Source organism: Seriola aureovittata, chromosome 10, assembly GCF_021018895.1.
Source record: "Seriola aureovittata isolate HTS-2021-v1 ecotype China chromosome 10, ASM2101889v1, whole genome shotgun sequence".
Lineage (NCBI taxonomy): Eukaryota > Metazoa > Chordata > Actinopteri > Carangiformes > Carangidae > Seriola > Seriola aureovittata.
The window spans coordinates 3,902,933-3,920,205 of NC_079373.1; the positions used below are offsets into that span (position 1 = coordinate 3,902,933).

A 17,273-nucleotide genomic window follows, 5' to 3' on the forward strand; every position below is an offset into this window, starting at 1 on the left:
CTTTCTCTTAGTGTCACTTAGTGTAGGACATTTTCATTCAGGTCCCAAAGCTCTGATGTTTCCTGTTTTGGCACACAACTGCTTGTTACAAATGTGGCTTTTTGTTTACAGCGTGGCATGTTTCCTCTCTTTTTTTCATTTTAATGGTGCTTTAAATGAAGCATACATAAAATGTTTATCATCATCAGTGCTAGTAGAGGTAGAAAACTCACACAATATAGTGTCCCTAATTGTATTACAGTATATGTATGTTATGTGTGTTTTAGGCAAAAGTAATACAATAGGCCCAAATGGATTCCCTCAAAAATAATAAATCAGCTTCTGCATGTCTGAATGTAGTGCAATGATGACACATCTCACACAAGGCCAGTGAGCACTGCACTGTTCATTGTGGCTTCATTTAAGAGGGAGCACATGTCCTGCTTCACCTCCAACAACAACAAGTGGGAGGAATTTAATATTCGCTGTTATTCATATGCAAATGTAAACTTATCCTCGGCAACACCGCCCCCCTCTTCAGCCTCCACTTAGCCGGGTGCTCCAGCCTTGTGTATGTGTGTGTGCTCAAGCCTAGAAAAAAAAAAACCCTCATCGCATCCTATATCAATTATGTTGAGTGGTCTCTTCACGTTGATGAGCAGACAAGAGGTTGAGCCAAATGCTTTGTTCCAGAAACATGCTGTAGTCAGATGAGTTGGTGTATGTTGGTGAAAAGCCTGTGAACCCTCAAGGTTTGTTCACAACAGAACTCATTGAACCATTGGCCTGAGGAGACGTATCGTCTGTGTTTGACTGTTTTCTAAAGTTGGACAAATACTCATCTAATCATTTGAAAAGTAATCATCACATCATTATCTGCATCTCTCTGGTTTTCTGTTGTGGTACTCTGCAACTGTTTGTGTCATTCATCACTAGACAGTCAGATTTCTGCAGCCTCCATTTGAAGGTGGACCAGAGAGAGTTTTCAAGGATGTCTGGCGATATTGTGCGTTTGTCCTCTTGTCAAATCCAACAAAAAGACCAAATCGAACAAGCAATTGATCTTCTCACCAAGTATTGTCTGAGTATCCAGCCTGAGCCTCCGTGTCGTAGAGCGCTATTCTTTCCAAATCTATGAAAAACTACAGTGCCCAGTAAATTAATTAGCTTTTTTTAATTTTTATTAAATGATATTATTATAACATATTTTTAAAGACTAGATTAATAAACTAAATTAGTACCAAACTAAACGGGTCTGTCAAGGAAACCTTCAATAAATGAATAGGAAACAGCAGACATGTACTGTAAAAGCATTACCAAATAAAAATATCACTATGTCTTATCCTTTGAAGTATTCTAACAAGGGTCTGTGCTGTATTATCACACAATGATAATATAACATAACAACAGTAGAAGTTCACAGCAATTGTTCATTTCAACAATGTCAACAAAGATGAATGGAAACCACTCACTGCTGTGAGGTGGTAAAACAGATTTAAAATTCTGAAGAGAGGTATACCACAGAAACTGGTGGTCAGTGATGTCAGATGTTTGCAGTTGAAGGGCTAAAACATTCTGTACTACAAATATATAATAAATGATGATGCATAAAAGCAATATATGATGTGTCAGTATAAATGCATGGTGAGCTTAAAATCACGAGCAGCCAGTTTGAGTTTGTCATCTCCTCACTTTATGAGGAACGCCTCAAAGAAATGACTCACTCGCCAAGACGAAGCTGGTATTATGGAGGGAAAACATGATATTTTTCTATTTGATTAAGGATATTACTCTTTTGAGTCAAATATGACTGGAGTCTCAGATGCTCTGGAGCTGCACCAAGATGGAGCTTCCACAAGCATTTTCAACTATCTTTAAAGCTATGATGCTGCATTGCTAAATGTACATTTACCATTCCTTGTCAAAGTAACCTTGACATTGACAGACACTGCTGGGGCAAATCAATAAAGGTAACAGAAGTCTGGGTTAGAAAGAAGCTTGTTTGTTAGTTTTGGAGATTTATATCAGTCGCTCATGCTGCTACTGGTTCATGTTGTCAGAGGAGAGTGTTGTCAGATGTGGCTCTGGTGTGTTGAGGTCCAGCATATGACCTGGGAGGATGGTGAGCCAGTAGGATTTTCTGTCACAGGTTACTGGAGCACAGCATGCAAACTGCACCAAGATATATGTGGGTGCAAACAAAAATCCAAACTAAAAGAAGTCCCAGGCTTATGTGGTTTCTCGCAGATAAATGGATCAACTAAGATAACCCAAACAACGAATACCCAAACTGATGAATGCATAGAGAATTACTAAATCCTTTAATTTTATTACAGGGATTTCTGATCACAATCTAGTACTCATTGCTCAAAAGTTGAGTAAGAGAAGGTACACAGTACAAGACACTTTTCTTATACGATATCAAAGAATGTTTTTGACACTAACATGAAAAATGGGTTAAACAACATAGAAGAAGCTGATGTGTTGTGTAAGATTTTTCTGGACATTGTTAATAATGCTGAGGACAGGTGATACAAAAAAGCAAACCTGTCCTGGTTGACAGAACATTTTTGGAAGTTGTTAGATTGACTATCTGCTTAAAATGGTGTTGAGATTTGGTCTTGTCTGATATGTGTTTCTTGAAAGGACATTCCTGTTATGGTCTGCCTTGAAGGGACAATTTCTGTGGACATTTTTTGACTCTTTATGTTTGGACTTTTTGTTGATTTCCTGTTTTATTTTGAAATAACTTCCCTTGTATATCTCCTGGTTATTTTTACTTCTGTCTTTGTCCTGTTTCTCTCTTTAGTGATTGTCTGTCCCGCCCTGATGTGTTTCACCTGTGTTCAATCACCCTTGCCTCCCTTGTGTGTATTTAGTCTCTGCGCTCCCTGTTGTCCTTGTCAGTTCGTCTGTTTTGCCTCAGTCTGGCTCTATGGAGTTCCCTGTGTCTCTTGCTTGGATTGACTGGTTTTGCCTAGTTGTTTGAGTTGGTTGTAAGTGACTTTTTGTTATTAAAACTTATTTAAGGACGAACATCCAGACAAAGAAAGGGAGTTGGTGAAAAAAAGGTAGCTTTACCAGCTGCAACAATAAAGTGATGTACGCATTAATGCATCTCTAACTAATGTGCTGTACATTATTGTAAGATAAGCCATTCTCCAAAATGAGTACTTTCAATTTTAGTAATTAAAGTGTGGGCTGAGAGATATCGCCAAAAATGTTAACAGAATAAAGATTGGAATTTCAGTCCATATTCATAATTATTGTTTAATTTTCCTATTTTGAATAAAGACCAGGAGAAAAGTAGTACTGTGTTGTTATGTCCTTGTCCCATTTGGATGGTTTCTCAGAAAGAAAGAAACTACAGTAGTTACTAGTTCCATAGAAAGTAACTACTTTACTACAAAATATATTTTTCTTAAGTAAAAGATTTGTATACGTCCCTCACCACTGCACAGGTACTTCTTGCTGTGAGGCCAGAGTACTGACCACAACCCTGCTGTTCTGGTACTATAATAATGTGAGAATTGATTTCTGCTTCCCTCCCCTTAGTGGGGTCATAGTGAAGGGCGATCCCTCAAACTTTATCATGCCTTTTAGAGCTTCACACCAGAGTTACACTTTTTAATTGTAATGCTAGTAGTGTCAAGTTACTGTATGCAGTATGTCTGTAGTTTATTTGGATTTTGTATTGTTTTCAACATGCCAGAAGCTCCAGATGGATTATACTGAACCAACGATATAAAATCTGTTTTCATTAGATTAAATATATAGCTAAGAAATATCAATTAGGACTGTGAAATGATTTCATTATCAGTGAATCACTCGGGATGCCCTGGTGGTCAACATCCCTGCCTCGTATTTGCCTGGGGACCTACTGTACACTGAATATGTTCCCCTTGCTTCCTGTCATCACCCTACTGTTGACACTCTAATGAAGGCATAAAATCTCCCCCCAAAACACAATGTCCAAACATTGTGAAAATCAATTTACATTATATGACACTGAAAAAACCCCAGCAATTCCTGTTGTTTGAGAGACTGAAACTGTTTTACATTTTTGCACTGGAAATTCATTAAGCAATTCATCTATGACCAAAACTAATGCTGAATAAATGGATGTAGATCAATTCATCAATGAATCAAAGTGTTTTAGCATTAGTACCAATCAATCTTGAATCTTCTGCTGAATTATCTGCATATCAAGTGCACCTCAGGGTCCCTCCCTGAAGGTTTAGAAACTCCGGTGTGATGTTGGCCACTACTATTAAGTTTCTGTTTGCAGTGATGTTTTAAATTCATTACTGAATAATTTATCTAATTTCAGAAAATCGTACCCCGAGAATCGGCAGAGAGGGATTTCTGGCCGGTCCTTCAGGTGAAGAAGAGCGTCTAGCATCTCGTCCTCGCTGCTGCCTTTCATCTTGTTCCGCTGGGTTAAAATGTGAGTAGCAGTTCACTGAATATTTAGTCACACTGGGAGCTCTTGCAACCCTTCAAATTATAGGTTATGAAATATTCAGACCTCCCCTCTGTGGGGATGGAGCAGAAGCACAGCAGGAGCTCCAACAGTTGATTGGATGACAGAGTTTCCCTTTAGCTCACGTTGCATTCTCCACTCACCTTTTATACTGACAAGGCTAACATTAATGGATACCCTTCACGCCTTTCAAGCATGTAATTATGGTGCAGGCAGTTAGAAAATACAGTAATTGGCAGTTTAGAGAGAGGGGCATTGTGACTGAATGAACTGTTATCATTACCTGTGATAAAAATAAAAGGAGTGGGAGCTTGACATTATAGGTCTCTAGCTGACCTTATAATCAAAAGCAAAAGTTGTCGTGTGGCGTAGTGGTCTAAGCAGGCGCCCCATGTGTAGAGGCTACAGTCTGCTGCAGTCCACCCCGGTTCAAGTCCCACGTCGGACGGCCTTAGCTGCATGTCATTCCCCCTCTCTCTGCCTCCCCATTTCCTGTTTCTCTCTACTGTGCTATCAAATAAAGGCATAAAAAAATATTAAGGAAAAAAAAATATTCATGATGTTTCAATATCAGTTTGAGCTTATTTGGTGTTATACATTTGTTTTTAAAAGCAACTTTGGGGGATTAAATATTTCAAAAAGATAAATGAAGTGCACAGAGCAACAGCTTTGCCAGCTCGTAAGCAAATCTTAGATACTCAAAATCTCATCGCTGCAAGGCAGCAAGAAATCAAGGTTAAAACTGCTGTTCAGGCATCAAATATAGCTTTAGTGATCTATAATTAAACATATAAACAGCAGTTTGATTGACAACAAGTGTTAGATGTGTAAATACAAAGTAAGTTCTTTGAAACATTCTTAACCCACTGTAGCCCCTGACTATTTCACTTCAGTATTAATATATAGACATCTTTAACAGTGTTGAGACCGGTATCATGTGTTCACAGACATCCACAACCTCTGCAAAACAGTAAACCAGTGGTTCCCAAACCTTTTGGCTTGTAGCCTCTTAAAATAGTGTCTGTTTGTAGCCCATTGTCACTGGTTGCATGCATGTTCATATTTAATACAGTATTAGTGTCTGTGGAATTTCTGCATAATGCTACAGAGTCCCACGTGCGAATATCTAATCTGCTGCATTTATTTGAGCGTATGAAAAATGTCGGCTAAAACAAGGAGCTAAAGATGTTTCTTCTGATTTCACTGGCCTGCTGTGACGGCATCTAATAGCCTAAATATTGCTCATGTTCGCTTACCTCTCAAAAAGTTGCCAACTTTTTTTGGGATGCCTTATTCATACTGCTGTGACTGCAATGTAATGATAAAGTAAATCTAAAAATGTAGCCTTTGCACCAGTTGTCAAGAGTTCAGGCTGTCAGTACAGCCTGTTCACTTACATGGGAAAGAGAAGGCAAGCGGTGAGATGGCAGCATTTAAAATAACCTCCCTGTATGTCTTTTTGGATGCCAAAGCACCTCTTGGATCCAAAAAATAACTCATTCACATCGCCACTGATTCATTTATCCATCCATTCACTCAGTCAGGGACTCACAGTTAGTCTGTTAGGACACAGATTAAGTTCGGATACTTGCTGTGGCATTGTCTGCAGACATCTCTCACCCAGGATCATTCACTCTTCCTCCTCCTCTGCAGCGCTGCTGAACTGTGTCAGCTGCTTCACCTCCACGACACTGTGACCCTGTTTACACCACAGTTTTAGCAGGAACTTGATGTAATCCATCACAGTAAACATAAAGCTCCTGTTTTTGCTTGGTTGGACTTTGTGTTTTAATAGTTTTTTCGTTGGCTCTTCATAATCAGTGCTGCATTATATTCCCTGTCAATCACCTGCAGAGGTGGACACTAATGACATACCTTTACTGGAGTACTGTACTTAAGTTTATCTTCCATTATCTGTACTTTACTTGAGTATTTTTTTTTTTTGGAAACTTATGACTTTAATGCCACTACACTTAAAAGGCAAATATTGTGCTTTTGACTCCACTACATTTCTATGAAGCAGAGGTTTTTAGTCAGAGGAATGAATTTTATTTTATTTTGAAAATGTGATAGACCAAGACTGTCAACCTTGTAGTAGCTGCCGTTTTTATGCTATAGTTGTTTAAATGACTTATGGCTGTTTCTACAGACTCTATCATATTCTACAAGCTTTTTATTGGACAGGTTCTACAGTCAGTTCATTCAGTAGGTTGTGTCAGAGTCATCAGGTTCTGTAAATGTGGAACAATGTGCTGACATGAAAAAATGTACTTATGAATACTTTTTTAAAATCAAGTACGCCAGTACTTGATTTTTTTCAAGTGAAAATCTGACTGAACAACCTTCACTAGTATTGGAATAATTTTTAACCAGGAGGATCTATACTTTGACTCAAGTTATGGAGCTCTGTACTTTGTCCAGCTCTGATCACCTGTCACCTGTCACCCACAGAGAACCTTATGTCTCTGTCAGGAAATACAGTGGCAAGAAAAACTAAATGAACCAATCGAAATGACCTTCATTAATGTATAAATTTGTCTTAGAATATGGTCAGATCTTCATCCAAATTACAATTATGAACGAACACAATCTATTTTACTGGTAACACACAAATCATTGTATTGTTATTGTCAATATTGAAAACATTCAGGCTAGAAAACCTATGTGAAGCCATCACTAAGGCTACCTGGATTCAGGAGTTATCAAACCTGGAGTCCAGTCAATGAAACAAGATTGGAGGTGTGAGTTAGAGCTACTTTGATTTATAAAGAAAACATTTAAACAAAGACTTACGATCAAGAATTGTTGAATTGCATAAATTTGATGGATTACAAAGTCATCTCAGAGTTTAGATATTGATTAGTCCACAGTCAGACAAACTGTCTGTAAATGGAGATGATTTAGTTCTACGTCAGATTCATGAACGTGTTCTTAAACTGCAGAATTGTGCACACCTGTGTTATCAGATTGATGAGATACCGTGATGGAAAGTTGAGAAAATGCCAAAACGAAAATCTAGAGACAGAGCACCGGAATCAGAACTCAAAAGGAACTGTAGTAGTTCTGAAGTGGAGGTACTGCTGCAGGAGGTGAGCCGCAAACAAGCGGTTAAGTGTTAATGTAGCATTCATTTATTTTAAAAGACCATAATGTTTTGTAAAATAACAAGTTATTTTTTTAATACTATAAATGACAAAATGTTATTTATTTAATATTATATAACTGTAGAACAGAAGATAATGCAATAAGCACTTATTTTACTCAAACAAGTGAGCACTCAAATGTGCGTAAGAGTGCTCTTTAGTGTGTGTAGATTCTGTTCTTACCTATACAAATCCCAAATAAGAAAACATTGGTGGATGTCAGAGTCTTTGTAAAAAAAAGTGTGTATGTGGGTTTTAACAAGAAATTTCTTCTTAAGAATGGTTGGTGAATGAGGCCCAATGACCGTAAACATGAAAATAAATCTACTACAGAATGACTTCAGGGAAAATCCACCTGTTGGAGTGGTCCAGTCAGAGTTCAGACCTTAATCCAGTAGAGATGCTGGAGAATGAGCTGAAGAGACGCTCACACCACACATCCTGAGAACATGTCTGAGCACAATCAGTTCTGTAGGAAGACTGGTCCAAAACTCCTCCTGAACACTGAGCAGGTCTGATCAGCAGCTTGTTTGAGGTTATTGTTGCCAAAGGAGATTTGACCAGTTTTTAAATCCAAAGGTTCACTTACTTTTACTGTTTGTGTGATGTTAGAAGATCAGATCATATTTTATGACCAATCTATCCAGGTAATTCCAAAAGGTTCACAAACTTTTTCTTCTCAAAAACATTTTGCCTTTAAAGATTTAAGAAGTTGTCACTATCCTGTTTCACTGTAGCTGCCTTTGTTAGCTGGAATGGCCACAACAATGAAAAATGACTAAAAGTCATTTGGGAGATGCAAACTAGACACATGGTATTTGAGGCCATTCACACCGTTTTCTGAATTCTAATTCTGTACTCAAAAATCAAACACCCAACACAAGAGCACCAACAGTATTGTCACAACAATAAATAATCAAGACAGATGAATAATTACTGCGAGGGGAATCAATTCCAATTCAAAGTTTCTGACGAGCTAATGGATGGAGCTGAGGTTGGGCCGTGGTGGTGATGTAAAGTGCTGCCAGCCAGCTGAGATGAAGGAAAAATCTCAATGCTGCTGCTATGATCCACTACGTTCTCTTTGTGATTGGAAATCTCATGATGTATGGAGGAGATGAGGTGAAGTATTGATTTTTTTACCTTGCACAATCAGCACTCTCTTTGCAGGTCCGGTTTTAATCATTCATTGCATGGGGTTTTGAATTAATGCCATTTTCAGTGGTGCATGAAGAACTCAGAACCTTTATTTAACAAATACCAGTGTAAAATGTACTTCATTACAAGTAAAAGTCCTGCATTTAAAACCTTTGTATTGTCACTAAAAGGTAAAAATAAAATAATTATCTGCTGAATGCATTTAAAATATTAAAAGTAAAAGCATTCATTCTGCAGAAATTGGCCCCTGCACCTACCTAACATTACTTTATATTGCACTGTTATATCGTTAATACTGATGCAACAATGTGTAAGCAGCATTTTACTGTTGTAGCTGGTTAAGGTTGAGCCATTTTTAACTTCTTTATGGTTTAGTCAGTTGTACTGGCTAAAAGTACTAGTACTACTGTTACAGAAATTTGTATTAATTTTTTGGAACATTCTCCTATCTTTCCTTTTTTATGAAATATTTGAGAGGTTTTATTTCTTAGATAACTCAAAGGTGACATGGGGCTTCAACCAGATCCTTTTTGGTAAAGGGTCACCAGACAGATAGGTTGGGAACCACTGATTTCAATACAACAAAACAAAGACCTAAAAAGGAACTTGTAACTCCAGCTGTAGTGGAGTAAAAAGCACGATATTTTTCCACCTGAAATATAATGGAGTAAAAGTATAAAGTAGCATAAAATGGAAATACTCAAAGTAAAAGCATCTCTGAATTGTACTTCAGTGCAGTGCTTGAATAAATGTACTTAGTTACGTTCCATCAGTGGCTATTTTTATAAATGAAAGAAAGAGAGCAAACTGGGAACAAAGTGCTGTAGAAAGAAGATTTAAAACTGAGTGATGACATGACTCAGACCAAAACATTAAATGAGACCTGTGTGTTTGTAACTGTGGCTGTTACTCATTCTCTATCTGGCTACGAGGATTGCACTGGACCACGTTGTCATATTTCTAACTTTGTTTGGCAGCTAAATATAATAAGATCTTCATTCCAATGCATCCCAGATGGAGGAAATAGTCATTTGCATCTGTTATTGGCAAGACAAGATGAGACTGTGTCAAACTGCATGAGAAGGTGGTTCCCGCTCCGCCCCCCTACCGGATGGCTGCTCGATAACTGAGCTCCCGTCCTCGTGGACTGAAAACACATATTTAACAACTAATTAACGGTGGTTTTTGAAAAAGAAGGAAGGTAAAGTGTGTCTTTTCCGACACAGCATTAAAAATGAGCCAAGGAACCCGCCGCAAGACTGAGACTGCGAGCAGCACAGCGACCGCACTGGAAGCTAGCACTACCGCAGCTAACGAGAAAACAGTTGCTGCTAGCATGATGGCTGAAGTTCTGGCAGAGATGAAAGGAATGAGAAAAGACATGACGGAGCGGTTGGACAAAATTGAAGACTCACTAAAAGGGGTGAAGGAGCAGATACGAGGCTGTGAAAGAAGACTGGACGAGGCCGAGCAAAGAGTGAGTAACACGGAGGATAACGGTGCACGAGCAGACCGGCTGCTGACCTACATGATACGGAAACAACGTTGTTTGGAAGCTCACTGTGAGGACATTGAGAACCGTTCGAGGAGGTCAAATCTGCGGATTTACGGAGTGAAAGAAGGCGCGGAGGGTGGTGAGAATATGCTCGATTTCACAGCAAGATTACTGAAAGTAGCTCTCAAACTACCCGACAACGATGACCTCGCCATCGAGCGCGCGCACAGGTCGCTCGCGGCCAAACCTATAAACACCAATATCTCCAGATCGATTGTGGTGAAATTTCTCCACTTCCAGACGAAGCAACGGATCCTGTACAAAGGCTGGAACACAAAAGAGTTGCAGTTTGAAGGGAGCCGTATCACCTTGGATCATGACTACTCCACCGCACTGCAGCGTAGGCGCAAAGAATATGGAGAGATCAAACGCCAGCTGAAGGAGCGCAACATCAGGTTCAGGTCTTCTTATCCAGCGGTGCTGAGAGTCACTTTGGATGGCGGGGAAAAGAGCTTCAACTCTGCGTGGGAGGCGGCGGACCAATTGAAACATCTGGGCATCACTGCAAAACTGTCGGAGGCCGAACTTATGGAGAAAGAGTTGCACCGGCGGGGGTGGACGGCTCCGCTCCGTCCCGGGGGGGAGCGGCTCACACGCGCATTGGTGAGAGATATTGAATCGCTCTCTAATTGATTAACTGTAGCTGAGGTGCGGAAATGAGAAGAGCATCCGACATAAAGTTAGTTCATGCACAACGGGTAAGTGGGGGCGTGGATCCTGTGACAGTTGGACTGTTTTACACTTTTTTTCGGGGGGGGGGGGGGGGGGGTCACCGATGTTTCACTGTTTTTTAGACAATATTACCAGAACACGTATAACGGATACGGAGTAGTGATGCCATAATCGGCCACGGACAGTTGGGAAAGCGCAAGGCATGAACAGTATTGTTACTAACCGCCCTCTATTTGAAGTTTACCTAAAGAACAGAGTGTAGTGGTGAAAGGAGCTGTGCATTGGCTTTGGCGTTTCCAATTTATCATTTAAAGAAGTAGAAACTACGTGGATACGTTTTTCCATTAATGCATAGTTCTCAATCTATACCAGACGCTGTATCCCTTTCAGTCTGGCGTTAATACTGCTGTGTACGGTGGGCCACCCACCCCCCCATCCTATTATTATTAATACTGTTGTTTTAAATGGGACCTACTCCCCCCATCTATTTTTATGGTCTGATGCCTTCTAAATCAGGGCTCTTACTGAAACCACCAAAGCATTTGGTAATGAAAGACTGTGTGGTCCGAGGGGGGGACATCCAGGGGGAAACGAACGCAAGGAATTCTTATCAACATCTTAAGAATCTTGTGTTACTGTCTTAACAACAGACAGTTTTAGGCCCAGACATCCAGATGTTCTGGACACTCCTTTTTTCTGTCGCCACCCTGAATTTCGGTACGATGGATAACAGGCCATGTGTAGTGACTTTGGGTGGCGAGCAGAGTAGGTTCACTGGACAGTGGACCACTACGTTGGAAGTCATTGTATTCCTTTTCGTAGTTATGTATATAGTTTTGTTCTTTTATTGTTGTTACTTGTTTGATACACTCCATGGGACAAGATGTTTACTATTGGCAGCTGTGGTGCCCCCAGTCATAATGCTCTGTCGTAAAGACCGTGCAAGACACATTATATACCCAGGCCTGCAGATAGCAGTAAAGCCCCATGGCTGGGCATTGACACCAGCAGTCCAAGATGTTAGGCTATAGGGTAGTCACATATAATGTGAAGGGTTTGCACAGCCCCCAAAAAAGAAGGAAAATATTAGATCAGCTTAAACAGATGAATTGTAGTATTGCTTACCTTCAAGAAACGCACTTGTCGGATGCCGAACATGAGAAAATGAATAAATCTTGGGCCTCACAGGTTTACTACTCCTCTCATAAATCTGGTCGCAGAAGGGGTGTAGCAATCTTGATACATCGATCAATACAATTCTGTTTTGACTCTTCATTTAAGGACAAAGAGGGACGTTATGTTTTGATTAATGGTACAATAAACGGAGTCTGGGTGTCAATGTTAAATGTATATGCCCCAAATGACAATAGCCCACAATTTATGAAAAGCATATTTAATTTAGTACTAGACAAAGCGCAGGGCATGTTACTAATAGCTGGAGATTTCAACTGTGTGCTAAATCCATTTCTAGATAAAAGCACAAATTCAAACATTCAACCAACAACAATGAGTAGAGCCCTTAAAAACTGTTGTGAAGAGTTTGGCTTTCTAGATGTCTGGAGATATAAACACCCGGGAGATCGAGATTATACATTCTTTTCCCACCCTCACTCCACATATTCCAGGATTGATTACTTTTTTGTGCCGAGTAATGAATCATTTAGGGCAATAGATTGTCAAATTCACAATATAACCCTGTCTGATCACGCACCAGTATCAATGGTTTGGGACGTGGGGAGGGTGACCACTTCTGGTAGATGGAGACTAAATACTTCCCTGTTAGGGATGCCTGCATTCCAGGCCACGATAAGGGACGAATTTATCTCATATTTGGAAATTAATGATAAGGAAGATGTGTCCCCAATAATACTCTGGGAAGCGGCTAAGGCGGTGTTACGGGGAAAGATAATTCAATTAGCTTCAACTTTTAAAAAGGTTAGGACAGCTAAACGTCAGGAACTGGAAAAGAAGGTAGGTGACCTTGAAAAACAACATAAAAAAAATACAACTTCTGAGAATTTGAATAAATTGAAAAAGGCCAAACAGGAACTTGATGACCTCCTGACGGAAAAAATTGAAAGAAACTTAAGGTTCTTGAAACAAAAATACTATGAGCATGGGAGCAGAGCCAGTCGCCTACTAGCATCTCAGTTGAGAAAACAATGTAGCCTTACAACAGTTCACAAAATTAAAAGTAACAAATCAGACAAACCATTCCTATATAAACCAAATGAAATTTCAGAAGCATTTGCTGCATTCTACAAAGACTTATACTCGGACAAAGACAGAGTAAGTGACCCAGCAGTATTTGACAATTACTTAAAATCCATTAAACTACCTACAATAGATCCTACCTCAGCTAAGTTCATTGACAGACCGATAACTAAAGAGGAAATTGAGAAGGCGATTAAAAATCTTAAAAACAACAAAAGTCCTGGTACAGATGGATTCACCAATGAATTTTATAAGAACTACATAGACCTCATCAGCCCAATCTTGGAGAGAGCGTACTCCGATGCTCTTGAGAAAGGAGAGCTGCCGTCGGCCTGGAGGGAGGCGATCATCTCCGTTATACCCAAAGAACATAAAGACCCCACAGACTGCGCCTCCTACAGGCCGATTGCGCTCTTAAATACAGACTGCAAATTGCTGACGTCTATACTGGCTAAGCGAGTCGAATCGGTCATCACCACTGTAATACACCCGGACCAGACGGGCTTTATAGCCGGCCGGTACTTGCCAGATAACGTTCGCCGACTACTTAATGTTATGGAGCATAGTAATAACTATCCATTCCCCTGCATGGCATTGGCGGTCGACGCTGAAAAGGCATTTGACCGCGTATCCTGGCCGTTTTTGCTTAAAACCTTGGACAGATTCGGATTTGGCCCAAACTTTAATAGATGGATCCAGCTGTTATATGCTGCCCCCCGGAGTATGGTCAGAGTCAATGGACATATATCCCAATCTTTTGATTTAGGTAGAGGGACACGCCAGGGGTGTCCGCTATCGCCACTCCTTTTTGCGTTAAGCATTGAACCACTGGCACAGATGATACGAGAGGACGTAAATATTAATGGAATAGAAATTGGCGACAAAATTCACAAGATCTCGCTATATGCGGATGACATTTTAGTTTATTTATCAGAGCCCCTAAATTCAGTTCCAAAGCTGATGGACTGCTTTGCCAAATTTGGAGCCCTCTCAGGATATAAAGTCAATGTTAATAAAACCGAAGCCTTGGCCCTGAACTCGCTTGTCACACACCAGATGAAAGCAGCATTTTCATTCAAATGGCCAAAGGATGGTATTTCCTATCTGGGAACCACTATAACACAAAACTTGGATAAGTTATATAGGGCAAACTACAATAAATTAATTGACAAGATATCCGTTGATCTTAACAGATGGGCTGTGCTGCCCCTCACTATCTCAGGCAGAATAGAGAGTATTAGGATGAATGTGCTTCCTAGGTTGTTGTTTCTTTTTCAGACGCTGCCCCTCGCACCACCAAAAAACATGTTCACAATTTTAGACCGCCTCATCTCCAGATTTATCTGGCAGGGAAGGCGCCCTCGGGCAAGATACAAAACTCTGCAGTTATCTAAACAACATGGAGGGTGGGGACTCCCTCACCTTAGACATTATTGGTTGGCCTGCCAGCTAAGGGCTTTGATAATTTGGATTTCAGATAAGACGGACACAAGGTGGTTGGAAATTGAGAAGTCACTCTGCACTCTAACACCTTTATCTAAGGTTCCATTCACTGAAAATAAATCCCTAGAAGAGACTCTGGGTAGATGGTCAAAAACTACTCTGGCAGCATGGAGAGAGGTGCAGAAGAATTTTGGCCTCCCTTGTGATATGTCAGTCTTGTCGGGTGTGGCTCATTTAAAGGGTTTTATACCTCTAAAATTAGATGCAGGATACAAAAGATGGGGACATCTAAACCTTAACTACATCCACCAACTCATTGAGGATCAGGAATTGAAGACATTTGAACAGTTGATGAATGAATTCGGCCTGCCAAGATCGGATTTCTATAGGTATCTTCAGATAAGAAGTTATTTGTTTAAGCACCCAGACTGGAACCGCATAAAAAAATCGGACTCACCTATTGAGCAATACCTGACAAAAATTCAAAATGGAAAGTACATAGGGAGACCAATATCTAATTTATACCGAATACTATCTGCCATGAAACAAGAAAACACCCTACACATCAAACAAAAATGGGAAGCAGAGCTCGAAACAGAAATAAGGGAGGAGGTTTGGGATAATATTGCATCAGAAATGCACAAAGTCACTAACGCAAACCTATGGAGAGAGTTCCAGTGGAAAATAGTCCATAGATTTTTCAGAAGCCCTCGAATCTTGGCCAAAATAGACCCCAATCGAACAAGTGAATGTTGGAGAGAGTGTGGGGAGGTGTCTGCAGACCACACACATATATTTTGGAAATGCCCCCTATTGGACAACTTTTGGTGTGAGATATTAGACCTATTGGACAAAGTATTTGTTTTTTCTCTACCCAGGGACCCACTACTGACCATCCTTGGGGTCATCCCTGAAGCAGGGTTGAGTAGGAAAAAGATATACCTGCTGCATATATTGTTTGCAGCAGCCAAGAAGGCAATAACCCTGAACTGGCTTAAAAAAGACCCTCCAACATTACTCACATTTCAGACAGTAGTTAAAAGAATTTTTATAATGGAAAAGATAACATATATGTTGAGATTACAAAATGCACAATTTACAGACCGATGGGCGCCTTGGTTGGAAGTGGTGGGGGACGATTGGTGATGAGCAAGTGTGGGGGAAAAAAAGAAAAGGAAAAACCTATATCTTATCAATTTGCATGTCAGGTGATTCGCTGGAGATTAGATGGGAATCCGCGGCTGCTGTTGTCCTATGTTAACTTTGGTGTGTATACTATCTTTTATAGCCCGTCGGGCTTGTTCACTTAATTGTGGTCTTTTTGTTTGTTTTTTGTTTGTCTTTTATTGGGTAACCAAACAGATTCTAAACACGAACTGGCTGTTTGTAGAAAAGAATGGCTTATTTTACATCTTGTTGTTTTTATTCACTACTGCTATTGTTTCCTTTTCTTTTTTAAAAGCAAAATATAAAAGGGAAAAAGAGATTGTGTAACATCTGAAATGTGTGATATGTATGAAAATGTTGCTCAATAAACATAAAGTTGAAAAAAAAAAAAACTGCATGAGAAAATTCAATCTCCTTCTCTCTTTTCACCCTCCTCGCCTTATTCCAGTATTTGCAATGGACTGAAGTGTCATCTGTCGACCTCAAAACGCTCACAGAGCAACTTGAACTTTTAAAACAGTTAATTAAGACTTGTTCTGACACATTCAGAGCTGATTTCTCAGGCAGGAAATCCATATTCATATTTCAGAGAGAAGAAGGTCATGCAGCGCAATGCCAAGAGACCAGTCACCCGTGGATGTCTTTGGGCAGGACTTTGCATCGCCTCATCAATTTTTAATTGATTTATTCATCTATTCATGAATTAGCTTAGCTTGTCTCCAAAGCACACATGAATATCTAAAGTACACATCAGGCCCCTAATATATAATTGCATTTCCTTGTTGTATCAATAGTCTGCTGACTGTCACTCATCATCATGGTTGCCAATGGTTCCAGGTTGTTTGCTGCTCACAGAAGCTGACAGTGAGAACTTTTGCTTCTAATGAAGTTAGTCCTGATAGAAGATTGTTCAATTTTGAATCAACAGTTCCCAAGAAAAAAATACAGTAATGGCTTTAATCAGGCGTGTAGAGAATATTGAGGCATCGATGAGTGCTGGGCGCTGAAGCCTGTTTTCTGTCTGACTGGACCAAGTACTAACAGTTGCCTCAGGCTACTGGCTTAATCAACATGTTATGGTTCTATGGGTGTGGTGCGACCTATGAGTATTCATGTAATAATGAACGGAGTACTCATGGACAAAATGTCAACATGTTGACGAGCGTTGCAGCTGGTCTGATCCCATCACAAGATCGTCTCTGTGTAGAGATATTTCAGTCTGAACCAAAGTGGTGGAAATGAACTGTCTGAATATTGCCATCGATAGAACCGTTAATTAAAATGTAATATAGGATGTGACTCTTGAATTCCTAAAACATGAGAACACTGCTGTTGTATTCCCTTTGAAGACTCCTGCTAATGCCAGACCACGGTGAAAAACTATGAAAAAGGTTTACAGGGTCATAAATGTAGTTTTGCACATTTTAGTCCATTAACTACAGATTGCATTCACTTTACA

The 17,273-nt window shown here is 39.9% G+C and overlaps 1 protein-coding gene across 1 annotated transcript in view; it reads left to right on the forward strand.

The window, feature by feature from the left end:
* The window catches only part of LOC130176266 (alpha-1,3-mannosyl-glycoprotein 4-beta-N-acetylglucosaminyltransferase C-like), a 73,421-nt gene that overhangs the window by 8,561 nt on the left and 47,587 nt on the right, over nt 1-17,273 (forward strand). The window contains exon 2 of the mRNA XM_056387253.1: nt 4,310-4,426. The gene's annotated coding sequence lies outside the window, so the exon portion shown is untranslated. The remainder of the gene's footprint in view (nt 1-4,309; nt 4,427-17,273) is intronic.